At 45.9% G+C, this 15,476-nt stretch overlaps 1 protein-coding gene across 1 annotated transcript in view; it reads right to left on the reverse strand.

Moving 5' to 3' along the window:
- LOC118390845 (serine/threonine-protein phosphatase 2A 55 kDa regulatory subunit B beta isoform) overlaps window positions 1-15,476 on the reverse strand; it is a 114,687-nt gene that overhangs the window by 98,402 nt on the left and 809 nt on the right. The window lies entirely within an intron of this gene.

The following is a 15,476-nucleotide window of genomic DNA, read 5'->3' on the forward strand; positions in this document are numbered from 1 at the left end:
CCTGCTCAGCGTGCCTGGTCGCCGGTACGCCGTTTCGGGCCAGGGTATCCTGCGCCAGCTCTGCGTGCTGTGTCTCCGGGGCGCTGGGAGGGTGCAGTGCGTCCTATGCCTGCGCTCCGCTCATGCCGGGCAAATGTGGGAGTGGAGCCTAAGGGAGAGGTGTGTAGTAAGAACTAGATCTCCCGTGCTTACCCACAGCCCGGTTCAACCTGTGCCTGCACTCTGGAGGGTCCGGGCTAGAGTAGTTATCCAGCCTGGGGAAGTGGTGCCATGGCTGCGCACCAGAGCTCCAGTGCTCCCCCACAGCCCGGTCCTTCAGGAGGCTTGGTGTTAACACCAAGCACCTGAAGGTCTCCCCAGCCTGGTGGTTCCTGTGGCAGCCCCACGCACCAGGCTGTCTCTCTGTCTCCTCCCTACAGGTGGTCCTGTCTGTCCGGCGCTGCCGGAGTCTCCCGCCTTTCCGGCGCTGCCGGAGTCTGAGGCGCCAGAGCCCCTCAGCCCAGAGGCTCTCGAGCTTCCACCCCTCTGTCCCGAGCTGCCCCTCTGTCCAGTGGGGTCATTGAGAAGGGTTGCCATGGTTAGAAAGCCACAGAGGCGGACAATAAGGTGGACTAAGACAATGGTGAAGTGGGGTCCGCGTCCCGCGCCAGAGCCGCCACCGCGGACAGACGCCCAGCCAGACCCTCCCCTATAGGTTAAGGTTTTGCGACCGGAGTCCGCACCTTTGGGGGGTACTGTCAGGTTCTGACCTTTATTTCCTTCGTTTTGTCATTATTTAGTATGGTCAGGGCGTGTGTTTGGGTGGGCAGTATATGTTTTTTTTTCTATGATATGGGGATTTCTATGTTTCGGCCTAGTATGGTTCTCAATCAGAGGCAGGTGTCCTTAGTTGTCTCTGATTGAGAATCATACTTAGGTAGCCTGGGTTGCACTGTTTGTTTGTGGGTGATTGTCTATGTTGATTACTTGTTGCAGCACAGTTCTCATTAGCTTCACGGTTGTTATTACGTTTATTGTTTTTGTATAGTGTTTCAGTGTTCAGTGTTTTCTTTATTAAAATTAATGATGAACACATACCACGCCGCATTTTGGTCCTCCGATCCTGTCTGTTTAGCAATGATCAACAACTAACTTGACAGAGCCTGAATAATCTTTCCAAGAATAATGGGCAAATATTGTACAATCCAGGTGTGCAAAGCTCTTAGACTTCGAATTTTTCTTCCACTTTGACATTACAGAGTATTTTGTGTAGATCGTTGCCAAAAAATTACATTTAAATCCATTTTAATCCCACTTTGTAACACAACAAAATGAGGGAAAAAATCAAGTGGTGTGAAAACTTTCTGAAGGCACTGTAGATTACATATAAGGCTACTACCATAGAGTACTGGTGTCAGTGAATAGTGTTCCTGCACGCATGGAGAAGTGATTAGCTTCAGCCCAATATGGCGACCGGACTATGGGCGTGTTGAGTGGGTGTGTCGAAAGGAAAGTAGTGGGCGTGTGGGGAAAAAAGCAAAGTAGTGGGTGTGTGGAAAGGAGTGGGTGTGTTGAAAGGAAAGTAGTGGGTGTGGAGAAAGGAAAGTAGTGGGCGTGTGGATAGGAGTGGATGTGTTGAAAGGAAAGGAGTGGGTGTGTTGAAAGGAAAGTAGTGGGTGTGGAGAAAGGAAAGTAGCAGGCGTGTGGAAAGGAGTGGATGTGTTGAAAGGAAAGTAGTGGGTGTGGAGAAAGGAAAGTAGCGGGCGTGTGAAAAGGAGTGGATGTGTGGAAAGGAAAGTAGTGGGTGTGGAGAAAGGAAAGTAGCGGGCGTGTGAAAAGGAGTGGATGTGTGGAAAGGAAAGTAGTGGGTGTGGAGAAAGGAAAGTAGCGGGTGTGTGAAAAGGAGTGGATGTGTGGAAAGGAAAGTAGTGGGTGTGGAGAAAGGAAAGTAGCGGGCGTGTGAAAAGGAGTGGATGTGTCGAAAGGAAAGTAGTGGGTGTGTCGAAAGGAAAGTAGTGGGTGTGGAGAAAGGAAAGTAGTGGGCGTGTGGATAGGAGTGGATGTGTTGAAAGGAAAGTAGTGGGTGTGGAGAAAGGAAAGTAGTGGGTGTGTGGAAAGGAGTGGGTGTGTTGAAAGGAAAGTAGTGGGTGTGGAGAAAGGAAAGTAGTGGGCGTGTGGATAGGAGTGGATGTGTCGAAAGGAAAGTAGTGGGTGTTTGGAAAGGAGTGGGTGTGTTGAAAGGAAAGTAGTGGGTGTGGAGAAAGGAAAGTAGCGGGCGTGTGGAAAGGAGTGGGTGTGTTGAAAGGAAAGTAGTGGGCGTGTGGAAAGGAGTGTATGTGTTGAAAGGAAAGTAGTGGGTGTGGAGAAAGGAGTGGGTGTGTTGAAAGGAAAGTAGTGGGTGTGTCGAAAGGAAAGTAGTGGGCGTGTGGAAAGGAGTGGGTGTGTTGAAAGGAAAGTAGTGGGTGTGGAGAAAGGAGTGGGTGTGTTGAAAGGAAAGTAGTGGGTGTGGAGAAAGGAAAGTAGCGAGCGTGTGGAAAGGAGTGGATGTGTTGAAAGGAAAGTAGTCGGCGTGTGGAAAGGAGTTGATGTGTTGAAAGGAAAGTAGTGGGCGTGTGGAAAGGAGTGGATGTGTTGAAAGGAAAGTAGTGGGTGTGTGGAAAGGAGTTGATGTGTTGAAAGGAAAGTAGTCGGCGTGTGGAAAGGAGTGGATGTGTTGAAAGGAAAGTAGTCGGCGTGTGGAAAGGAGTGGATGTGTTGAAAGGAAAGTAGTGGGTGTGGAGAAAGGAAAGTAGTGGGCGTGTGGAAAGGAGTTGATGTGTTGAAAGGAAAGTAGTGGGCGTGTGGAAAGGAGTTGATGTGTTGAAAGGAAAGTAGTCGGCGTGTGGAAAGGAGTGGATGTGTTGAAAGGAAAGTAGTGGGCGTGTGGAAAGGAGTGGATGTGTTGAAAGGAAAGTAGTGGGTGTGGAGAAAGGAAAGTAGTGGGCGTGTGGAAAGGAGTTGGTGTTAAAAGGAAAGTAGTGGGCGTGTGGAAAGGAGTGGATGTGTTGAAAGGAAAGTAGTGGGCGTGTGGAAAGGAGTGGATGTGTTGAAAGGAAAGTAGTGGGCGTGTGGAAAGGAGTGGATGTGTTGAAAGGAAAGTAGTCGGCGTGTGGAAAGGAGTGGATGTGATGAAAGGAAAGTAGTGGGCGTGTGGAAAGGAGTTGATGTGTTGAAAGGAAAGTAGTCGGCGTGTGGAAAGGAGTTGATGTGTTGAAAGGAAAGTAGTCGGCGTGTGGAAAGGAGTGGGTATGTTGAAAGGAAAGTAGTGGGTGTGGAGAAAGGAAAGTAGCGGGTGTGTGGAAAGCACTCTGCTATAGGCTAGACGGTTTTGATTGAGCTGCAATTCTTCCCATGCAACTATACCATACCACAAGACTTTGGACTTCTGTAAGACGGTGAGTCTAAGTCGTATTTCACTGTTATTTTTACACAAACAATTGTACATTTTCAGTTATAAAACTGAGGATTGTTTATTTTTTATGAAAAGTACTAATGACGGCTGTACTGTTGCTTGTATGTGTTGTATGCATGTGCTTACTGCGACCCTGATATTGGCGACGAGGCTGCTACTTCCCATGCCGTTGAGGGACAGTAGTGCTTGGCAAACGGGAGACAAGGACACTGTGTTGTTGTTGCTGCCGTTCATGATCTCCCCCATTGACTGTATGTATGTACTGTATCAAGGTGACAATCAATATTAGTTATTTCCTGTGTAGGCTGCTATATTACTTGAAATCAAATCAAGGGAGGGGGAAAAAAATTCCATGTTAGCTACCGCCGGCGACACCATGATATAGCTGCCCAGTGGGAAGCACCTCAGGTCGGTAAGCATCTCCATACAGCACAACTGAACTAGTCATTACCACCGGCTTATCAACTCGTAGTGCAGCCCAATCAGTCACGGAAAATGGTTTTGAGTGGCAACAAATCTGTCCAATTAACTGATTCTCTTTCCATACACCCATTTCTTTATACACACACACTCACCCATACTCTGATTGCCATTTTGGGCTGCAGCTACCCATACTTGCCCTCATGGCCTGCTGAACTAGATCAGTGGTGGGCTGGGGCTCAGGTGACATGAGAAGTCGAGAGAGGCTCACATGATTAAGTTGGCTGAAGCTTTGGTGTAAATATTCAAACCACATACACAACTGATTGATATTCATGTTTTTCACAGACACAAAACAAGTCTGGTTATATCACATATGCTAATAACCTTCCGCAATTATGTTTCCTAAAATATATATATCTGACCAGTGTAATCATTGGATTGGGGTGCTTCTGTATCCGTACTTTTATATCTCAGACTTAAAAGAAAACAGATTAAATACTCATACTCCATTTTCATAGACATAGACATTTTCATAGACTAACAAGGGTTCAGAATGTATGACTACCGTGTGTAACTACACTGGCAAAAAAGTCTGATTATGACTTATCTGTCACGATCGTCGTAAGAACATTCGGACCAAAGTGCAGCGTGATATGGGTTCCACATGTTTATTTAATGAAACGCACAAAAAAAACAATAGAAATAATAAACGAAACGGGATGTTCTGGAGTGCTCGCTCACAGGCAACAACACAAAAACAAGATCCCACAAAAACCAGTGGGGAAATGGCTGCCTAAATATGATCCCCAATCAGAGACAACACTAAACAAATGCCTCTGATTGGGAACCATACCAGGCCAACATAGAAATAAAACAACCTAGATTACCCACCCTAGTCACACCCTGACCTAACCAAAATAGCAAATAAAAAGGTGCGGACTCTGGCCGCAAAACCTGACTCTATAGGGGAGGGTCCGGGTGGGCATCTAGCGTCTGTGGCGGCTCCAGTGCGGGGCGAAGTACCTACTCCGCTCGCGGATCCGCCAGCATCGGTGGCGGCTCTGGTGCGGGACGAAGAACCCGCTCATCCCGCGGATCCAGCATCGGTGGCGGCTCTGGTGCAGGACTTTGCCCCCGCCCAGACCACGGGTCCGGCCATGGAGCCGGGTAGAACGCCGTGCCCGAAATGGGCCTCAGCGCAGAGGAGGGCTCCTGCCATGGAGCGGGACTGGACACCGGACCTGACCTGGACTTCGGTGCAGAGGAAGGCTCTGGCCTTGGAGCTGGACTGGACGCCGTGCCTGGACTGGACATAGGCACAGAGGAAGGCTCCGGCCTTGGAGCTGGACTGGACGCCGTGCCTGGACTGGGCCCCGAAGCAGAGGAAGGCTCTGGCCTTGGAGCAGGACTGGACACCGTGCCTGGACTGGACATCGGCACAGAAGAAGGCTCCGGACTTGGAGCTGGACTGGACGCCATGCCTGGACTGGACATCGGCACAGAGGAAGGCTCCGGACTTGGAGCAGGACTGGACGCCGTGCCTGGACTGGACATCGGCGCAGAGGAAGGCTCCGGCCTTGGACCTGGACTGGACGCCGTGCCCGGACTGGGCCCCGACGCAGAGGAAGGCTCCGGCCTTGGAGCTGGACTGGACGCCTTGCCTGGAAGCTCCGGACCGTTGGCCCTCACTGGAGGTTCCGGACTGTGGACATTCTCAGGAGGTTCCGGACTGTGAACCGTCGCCGGATGCTCCGGACTTGGAACCGTCGCTGGACGCTCTGGACGGGGGACCGTTGCCGGAAGCTCTGGACTGGGGACCGTTGCCGGAAGCTCTGGACTGGGGACCGTTGCCGGAAGCTCTGGACTGGGGACCGTTGCCGGAAGCTCTGGACTGGGGACCGTTGCCGGAAGCTCTGGACTGGGGACCGTTGCCGGAAGCTCTGGACTGGGGAACGTCGCCGGAAGCTCTGGCCTGTGAACCGTTGCCGGAAGCCTGGTGCGTGGAGCCGGCACAGGTGGCACCGGACTGGTGACACGCACTTCAGAGCGAGTGTGAGAAGCAGGCACAGGACGTACCGGACTGGGAACACACACTTCAGTTCAAGTGCGAGGAGGAGACACAGGACGTACCGGACTGGGGAGACGCACTGGAAGCCTAGTGTGTGGAGCTGGCACAGGAAGTACTGGGCTGTGGAGGCGTACTGGAGACCTGGTGCGTATAGCCGGCACAAATTGTACCGGAACGATGACACACTTCCCACGGCGAATGCGGCGCTGTGGAGGCGCACTGGAGACCTGGTGCGTGGAGCCGGCACAGGTGGTACCGGACTGGTGACACACACTTCAAGGCGAGTATGGAGAGCTGACTCAGTTGGCATCAAACTGATCACACGCTCCTTAGGGCGAATGTCGTGCCTCATACACCAACACAACAACTCTCTAATTTCTCTCTCCTCCAATTTCTCCATTAACTCGCTGACGGTCTCTGACTCTCTCCGTTCACTCTCCTCCAATTTCTCCCTCTTCACCCAGACTGGCTCTGGTTCACTCTTCGGCTCCGCCGACCACCCCATGTGCCCACCTCCAAAATTTTTGGGGGGCTGGCCTTTGGGCTTCCGTTGTGGCCGCGAACCTCGGCGTCGTCGCTGTCCTCCCTTCTCTCCTTGCGTCTGCCAGAATTTCCTCCCAAGTCCAGGATCCCTTCCCATCCAAGATATCCTCCCAAGTCCAGGATACCTTCTCCCCCTGGGCACGCTGCACGCTGCTGTTGTGGTGGGATCTTCTGTCACGATCGTCGTAAGAACATTCGGACCAAAGCGCAGCGTGATATGGGTTCCAAATGTTTATTTAATGAAACGCAGAAAAAAACAATAAAAGAATAAACAAAACGGGACGATCTGGAGTGCTCACAGGCAACAACACAAAAACAAGATCCCACAAAAATGGCTGCCTAATTATGATCCCCAATCAGAGACAACGCTAAACAGCTGCCTCTGATTGGGAACCATACCAGGCCAACATAGAAATAAAACAGCCTAGATTACCCACCCTAGTCACACCTAACCAAAATAGAGAATAAAAGGCTCTCTTTGGTCAGGGCGTGACATTATCATAGAAAACAGAACCAATGTAACTTTTCTCTGATCATAGCTAGCTATGCCAACTAACATTTCTCATGCTCATCATCTGTGGAACAGAAGGTATTGTAATGATATTCGAAAACTCTGATATGGACTATCACTCACTCCACCAGAATAACTGAAACACTCAAGGCTAAATACATTATGGGAAGTAGAAAAATAAATTAAATTCAACCAAAAAATGACAAGAGCTTGAACCTGGAACAGACAGGCTGCCAACGAGAGAGATGGATGGAGCTGAGACAAAAAAAGCAAGGGTAAACAAGCCTGCATTAAGCCAACAAGCCTGCATTAAGCTCACTTCTTGTAAAGCTATCGACCATGGTGTGGTTACACAGTTTGCTTCCACAGCAGTTTCCCCCTGTCTGTCTCTTCTTCTTCCACAGCATAGTGTGTCTGTCTCTTCTTCTTCCACAGCATAGTGTGTCTGTCTCTTCTTCTCCCACAGTATAGTGTGTCTGTCTCTTCTTCTTCCACAGCATAATGTGTCTGTCTCTTCTTCTCCCACAGTATAGTGTATCTGTCTCTTCTTCTTCCGCAGTGTAGTGTGTCTGTCTCTTCTTCTTCCTCCACAGTGTAGTGTGTCTGTCTCTTCTTCTTCCTCCACAATGTAGTGTGTCTGTCTCTTCTTCTTCCACAGTGTAGTGTGTCTGTCTCTTCTTCTTCCTCCACAATGTAGTGTGTCTGTCTCTTCTTCTTCCACAATGTAGTGTGTCTGTCTTCTTCTTCCTCCACAGTGTAGTGTGTCTGTCTCTTCTTCTTCCTCCACAATGTTGTGTGTCTGTCTCTTCTTCTTCCTCCACAATGTAGTGTGTCTGTCTCTTCTTCTTCCACAATGTAGTGTGTCTGTCTCTTCTTCTTCCACAGTGTAGTGTGATTGTAGGGTGCTGTCTCTACTTCTACTTCTACCTCTTCAAAATCTAATTGTTTCATTGGCCTGAAAAACATTGCGTAAAGATTGCCAAAGTACAATGTTTACAATATACATTGTAATAAAATAATAAATAAAAGTGATAAAAAGTCCATCATAAAAATACATATATAATATAAATAACAGCAATAGAATGGCAACAGTGGATAGTAAAACAGTGAATAGAAAAATATAATAAATAATATGGACAATATTAGACTGGCGAGTGTAGAGAGTATAGAGATATTGTTATCCACGTGGGCACCAACGATGTTAGGATGAAACAGTCAGAGGTCACCAAGCGCAACATAGCTTCAGCATGTAAATCAGCTAGAAAGATGTGTCGGCATCAAGTAATTGTCTCTGGCCTCCTCCCAGTTAGGGTCTCACAACTGAGTCTCACAACTCAATCGCTGGTTGAAAACTGTTTTCTGCCCCTCCCAAAAGATAGAATTTGTAGATAATTGGCCCTCTTTCTGGGACTCACCCACAAACAAGACCAAGCCTGGCCTGCTGAGGAGTGACAGACTCCATCCTAGCTGGAGGGGTGCTCTCATCTTATCTACCAACATAGACAGGGCTCTAACTCCTCTAGCTCCACAATGAAATAGGGTGCAGGCCAGGCAGCAGGCTGTTAGCCAGCTTGCCAGCTTAGTGGAGTCTGCCACTAGCACAGTCAGTGTAGTCAGCTCAGCTATCCCCATTGAGATCGTGTCTGTGCCTCGACCTAGGTTGGGCAAAGCTAAACATGGCGGTGTTCGCCATAGCAATCTCACTAGAATAAAGACCTCCTCCATTCCTGCCATTATTGAAAGAGATCGTGATACCTCACATCTCAAAACCTCTCAAAATATTAGATCCCTCACTTCAAAGGCAGTTATAGTCAATGACCTAATCACTGATCATAATCTTGATGTGATTGGCCTGACTGAAACATGGCTTAAGCCTGATGAATTTACTGTGTTAAATGAGGCCTCACCTCCTGGTTACACTCGTGACCATTTTCCCCCTGCATCCCGTAAAGGCGGAGGTGTTGCTAACATTTACGATAGCAAATTTCAATTTACATCTTTTGAGCTTCTAGTCATGAAATCTATGCAGCCTACTCAATCAGGAGTAATAAGATTGGAGAGATTGGAAACCCAAATTGGTCTACACGGACAAGTTCTGGCCTGGTTTAGATCTAATCTGTCGGAAATATATCAGTTTGTCTATGTGAATGGTTTTGTCCTCTGACAAATCAACTGTAAATTTCGGTGTTTCTCAAGGTTCCGTTTTAGGACCACTATTGTTTTTACTATATATTTTACCTCTTTGGGATGTCATTCGAAAACATAATGTTAACTTTCACTGCTATGCGGATGACACACAGCTGTACATTTCAATGAAACATGGTGAAGCCCCAAAATTGCCCTCACTAGAAGCCTGTGTTTCAGACATAAGGAAGTGGATGGCTGCAAACGTTCTACTTTTAAACTCGGACTAAACAGAAATGCTTGTTCTAGGTCCCAAGAAACAAAGAGATCTTCTGTTGAATCTGACAATGAATCTTGATGGTTGTACAGTCGTCTCAAATAAAACTGTGAAGGACCTCGGCGTTGCTCTGGATCCTGATCTCTCTTTTGACGAACATATCTAAACTGTTTCAAGGACAGCTTTTTTCCATCTACGTATTATTGTAAAAATCAGAAACTTTCTGTCCAAAAATGATGCAGAAAAATGTATCCATGCTTTTGTTACTTCTCGGTTAGACTACTGAAATGCTCTACTTTCCGGCTACACAGATAAAGCACGAAATAAACTTCAGTTAGTGCTAAATACGGCTGCTAGAATCCTGACTAGAACCAAAAAAAAATATCATATTACTCCAGTGCTAGCCTCCCTACACTGGCTTCCTGTTAAGGCAAGGGCTGATTTAAAGGTGTTACTGCTAACCTACAAAGCATTACAAGGGCTTGCACCTACCTATCTGGCCCAGGAGTGTGAAGGTGAACGGAAAGGCTCTGGAGCAACGAACCACCCTTGCTGTCTCTGCCTGGCCGGTTCCCCTCTCTCCACTGGGATTCTCTGCCTCTAACTCTATTACAGGGGCTGAGTCACTGGCTTACTGATGCTCTTCATTTATGAACATTTGAACATGTTGGCCATGTTCTGTTATAATCTCCAACCAGCACAGTCAGAAGAGAACTGGCCACCCCTCATAGCTTGGTTCCTCTCTAGGTTTCTTCCTAGGTTTTGGCCTCTCTAGGGAGTTTTCCCTAGCCACCGTGCTTCTACATCTGCATTGCTTGCTGTTTGGGGTTTTAGGCTGGGTTTCTGTACAGCACTGTGAGATATCAGCTGATGTAAGAAGGGCTATATAAATAAATTTGATTTGATTTAGACTAAACATGCTACTATTATTACTACTAAAATGAATGCTACTGCCTGTATTAGCAGTTGGGTTATCATTTTACTGTTAGGATAGTAGGATAGCAGAAGGTGGCATTTAAAAATGTGGTTGTGCATCAGCAGTTTTTGTCTTGTTATGTCAGTCAGTAATTGTCACGCCCTGACCTTAGAGCTTTTTATGTCTCTATTTTGGTTTGTTCAGGGTGTGATTTGGGTGGGCATTCTATGTTCCTTTTTCTATGTTTTTGTATTTCTTTGTTTTGGCCGGGTATGGTTCTCAATCAGGAACAGCTGTCTATCGTTGTCTCTGATCAGGAACCTTACTTAGGTAACTTTTTCCCACAGGGTTTTTGTGGGCAGTTCTTTTCTGTTTTGTGTTTCTGCACCGTACAGGAAGGACTATTTTGGTTTTCGTTCAATCTCTTTGTGATATTTGTTATTTAGTGTTCAGTTGAAATAAAAGTATGAACACTTACCACGCTGCTCTTTGGTCCGATGATTCCTCATCTTCCGACGACAAATACCATTACAGTAATAGTCAGTCAATCAGCCCATGTCAGCTAACATTGATTACTAAGTTAGTTTAGCAATAGTCAGTCAATCAGCCCATGTCAGCTAACATTGATTACTAAGTTAGTTTAGCGGCCAGCTATCTAAACTTGTTATCATGGTCAAATTACCAGCCGGGGGGCCCCCATTGATTTTGTTACTTAGTCTCGTTCAGATATCATATTAATGCAAAAATGTCTCTCCCCTATGATTTTTTTTTTCAATTGCAGAAAATTAGCCGTAAAAAAGTTTGTTTTCCTCTCTGCACCATGCCAAAATGAGTAGAATTGCATGAAATTAGTTATAAAATTGCAAAACCTTCTCTCCACCCCATGCCAAAATGTGGAGAATTAGAGCAAACTTGCATTAAAATGGCAACAATGCCAAATCAAGTGAAATGGATAAACAAATAAATAAAACAATAAAAAGTTAACAGTAAATATTACACTCACACAAGTTCCAAAATAATAAAGACATTTCAAATGTTGTAACTCTCTGTCTCTCTCATTAATGCCACCTCTCACAGCTCTTTGTGACACCTACCCATAAGCCCCTCTCTTTCCATTTACTGTAACCAACATCCTCCCAACTGAACACAGACCGACACAGGACATCCAGCATAGTACAGTAAATACAAGTAGAGTATAGTTCAGTACAGTACAGTATAGTACATTACAGTACTTTAGAGCACAGTAAAGTACAGTACAGAATATTAAAGAAAAGTGAAGTATAGTTCAGTAAAGAAAAGTATAGTTCAGTACAGTCATGTAATGTACTGCAGACTAGAATAGAGTGGAGTAGAATTCAGTACAGTCATGTAATGTACTGCAGACTAGAATAGAGTGGAGTAGAATTCAGTACAGTCATGTAATGTACTGCAGACTAGAATAGAGTGGAGTAGAATTCAGTACAGTCATGTAATGTACTGCAGACTAGAATAGAGTGGAGTAGAATTCAGTACAGTCATGTAATGTACTGCAGACTAGAATAGAGTGGAGTAGAATTCAGTACAGTCATGTAATGTACTGTAGACTAGAATAGAGTGGAGTACAATTCAGTACAGTACACAGTAGAGCACACTATACATTCTGTGTATCAACCATATTTACGATCATACATACAGTATACTGTGTATCAACCATATATACGATCATACATACAGTATACTGTGTATCAACCATATATACGATCATACATACAGTGTACTGTGTATCAACCATATATACGATCATACATCCGTATACTGTGTATCAACCATATTTACGATCATACATCCATATACTGTGTATCAACCATATTTACGATCATACATCCATATACTGTGTATCAACCATATATACGATGATACATCCATATACTGTGTATCATCCATATATACGATCATACATCCATATACTGTGTATCATCCATATATACGATCATACATCCATCCGTATACTGTGTATCAAATCCCTCCTGACAGCTCAGTTTGTCCTCTACTGGGTGAGTCCATATGGGCCCTGCTCAAAAATAGTGCATTATTTAGGGAATACGGGATGTACACGCAGTCTCTCCTCATGCTGCCCCACACAGCTCATCTCGGTGGGACAGTCAACACCAGGCACCAGCCCTCCCTGTCCCTGTCTCCTTCGGCCAAATCCCAATCGAAAGATCAATCTGTGACGCAGAGCTCTCCTACGTGGCGTTCCCCCCTCTATTACAGTATGTCCAACTGAGGTGACTGGGCCGTTGGACCCAGGGGGCAGAGGGGCTGCCAATATCACCGTCACCCAATAGCCAGAGGTTGAAGAGTGGCTCATCGTGGCTCATAGGAGCAGGCCGCAACACACAGGCTGACAACAGAGGGACTGGTAGAGGTCAATAGAGGGAGATGAGGCAAAGAGAGAGAGAAAGGCAGAGGGGGAAAGAGAGGCGGTGAGGGAGAGAGAGGCAGAGAGGGAGAGGAGGCCTACAGATGGGGTTTAGAAACAAGGATGAGAGATGGCACCCTGCTGAGGCAATCTGAATTGACAAAGGTCCTGAAATATTCACCCCATCCCCCTTTATCAGACCACATCAATCCTAGAGACAGAGAGAGACAGAGAGAGAGAGAGAGAGAGAGAGAGAGAGAGAGAGAGAGAGAGAGAGAGAGAGAGAGAGAGAGAGAGAGAGAGAGAGAGAGAGAGAGAGAGAGAGAGAGAGAGAGAGAGAGAGAGAGAGAGAGAGAGAGAGAGATCATTCCTCCCACCTTGGCAGTAATTCAGGCCCTATTGATGACCAACCCTAGAGGGGTATATGTGTCCATTACTCCCGTCCCCCAGATGCGCTGTGATGGCCACAAGAGAAATCTTCCCTCCCTCAAAGCTATAGGGTCCAGTTACAGTGTGATGTGGCAAACTGGAGCTTAGCAAGAGTGATCTCCTTTTCTCATTGCCTGCTGATGGAGACCTGGGGGTACATTGTGTCTGTGTGTATTTGTGTCTCTGTGTGTGTGTGTGTGTGTGTGTGTGTGTGTGTGTGTGTGTGTGTGTGTGTGTGTGTGTGTGTGTGTGTGTGTGTGTGTGTGTGTGTGTGTGTGTGTGTGTGTGTGTGTGTGTGTGTGTGTGTGTGTTGCTTGTAATTCTCAAGGGCTGCACTCCTCCCTCCCAGCCAGGCTGAAATGGGCAAAATGACCCAGCTGCACTCCTCTCTATGGGGGGGGGGTTACACAACTGATATCACCACCTGGTTCCACAAAAGCTAGATGTGATCACGTCAGCCCCCTGGGAGAGGCAGGCCAGACCCACACCATTACACAATATGCCCATGGAAATCACAACAAACTCCTTTCTGAAATTAAAATTGAGAATACTTCCAGGACAGCCTTTGTTGAGAGCCTTTGAACGAGGCTTATTCTGAAGGGTTTGGTGAATGATTAAATGCAAATGGCCCATAGTCCTGTAGGGTGCCTGATATACATGTGGTGAGCTGGTTTATAATGAGTCTGAGCACATTTCTTTGTCACATGAAAAGATCCCCTCAATTGATCAACAACAACAGCAAGACTACTAGTCTACCTCCAGCCCCCAGCCATGGTTACCAACCACAGCACATCTGCCATTCTGAGGCACCCCTTCAATAAGCTATTTGCAATATTGGCGCTGGAATTAAAGCCCGCCTAAGTCAGTGGCACAGATGGAACTATCCAAGCAGAAGATCTCCTTAAAATGTTGCATTGACAACCAAAGACAATTCAATATCCAGTTTGTCTACAAATTCATAATTGATATGTTGGATTCACGTCTCCATCTCAACCAAAAGGTTCAAGAATAGGACTAAATCTAATCTCATCAAACTTTAAATAAAGTTTACATTGATTTAGTCCTATTCTTTAACTAAGATTTTTGGTTGAGATTTGAGACGTGAATCCAACATACAGTGTTAATGATTAACTTGAAGATTACATTTGAAATCAACCGAAGCTTGACGTCCTAGGCCTTTATGTACTCTCTATGTTTCGCTGAACCCTGGGATGACTTTGCAAATGCTATGTAAGGCCTTAAACAATACAATTGATGTTATATGACTTATAACGTATGGTTTCATTTCATTTGCATTGTTAAACCTCCCCTTTGGAATGAATGTGAATATATTTAGTTATTAAGACATCTCTTAATAATAATTATCACGATAGCACATGTGTAGTATTCCGTGACAAATGTAAAAGTGAAGCAGGCCTTGGTCAAAACCCTGGACAAGAGACCTAACAAATAAATAGTTCCAGTAGGAAGTGCTGCCCAGCCTATTGTTTGTTAAACCTGAACATTCAATGCCGTTTCAAAAGGTACAAATTCAACATACTGTATCTTAATACAAGGTTTGTCTATGATGAAAGTCAGTTACAATGATGACATAATCCTGTGAAATTGCACTCAAAACAACAGTTTGAGTTGATGAGTTCAGCCATTTTGTGCCCAGTGGGATGTTAATTGTTATATGTCAATAAATGTAATAACTTAATAATAACAACTTAATAATAATACATTAAGTTCATCATAAACTTAACCTAATGGGCTCTTATGACGCCTTACATAACGTTGTTTTGGTTGTCATGGTCAGATGACATGTCCTTGGCCAGCAGCATACCACCCTGCCTCCCACTGCTGGCTTATCACTGAAGCTAAGCAGGGTCAGTCCCTGGATGGGAGACCATATGCTGCTGGAAGTGGTGTTGGAGGGCCAGTAAGAGGCACTCTTTCCTCTGGTCTAAAAAAAGATCCCAATGTCACAGGACAGTGATTGGGCACATTGCCCTGTGTAGAGTGCTATCTTTAAGATGGGATGTTAAACGGGTCTTGAGTCTTTGTGGTCACTAAAAGATCCCATGGCACTTATCGTAAGAGTAGGGGTGTTAACCCCGGTGTCCTGGCTAAATTCCCAATCTATCCCTCATACCATAATGTCCACCTAATCATCCCCATCTTCCAATTGGCTCATTTGTCCTCCTTAACTATTCCCCAGGTCGTTGCCTTAAATGACAACCTGTTCTCAGTCAATTTACCTGGTCAAATAAATATAAACAATTGACCACCGTGGTTGGACTGACAGAAAGGCTGACACATTTCTCTCATTTCTTTTTGAACAGCATCGAGTGTTGCAAGCAGTTTATCATTGC

Source organism: Oncorhynchus keta, chromosome 12, assembly GCF_023373465.1.
Source record: "Oncorhynchus keta strain PuntledgeMale-10-30-2019 chromosome 12, Oket_V2, whole genome shotgun sequence".
Taxonomy (NCBI): domain Eukaryota; kingdom Metazoa; phylum Chordata; class Actinopteri; order Salmoniformes; family Salmonidae; genus Oncorhynchus; species Oncorhynchus keta.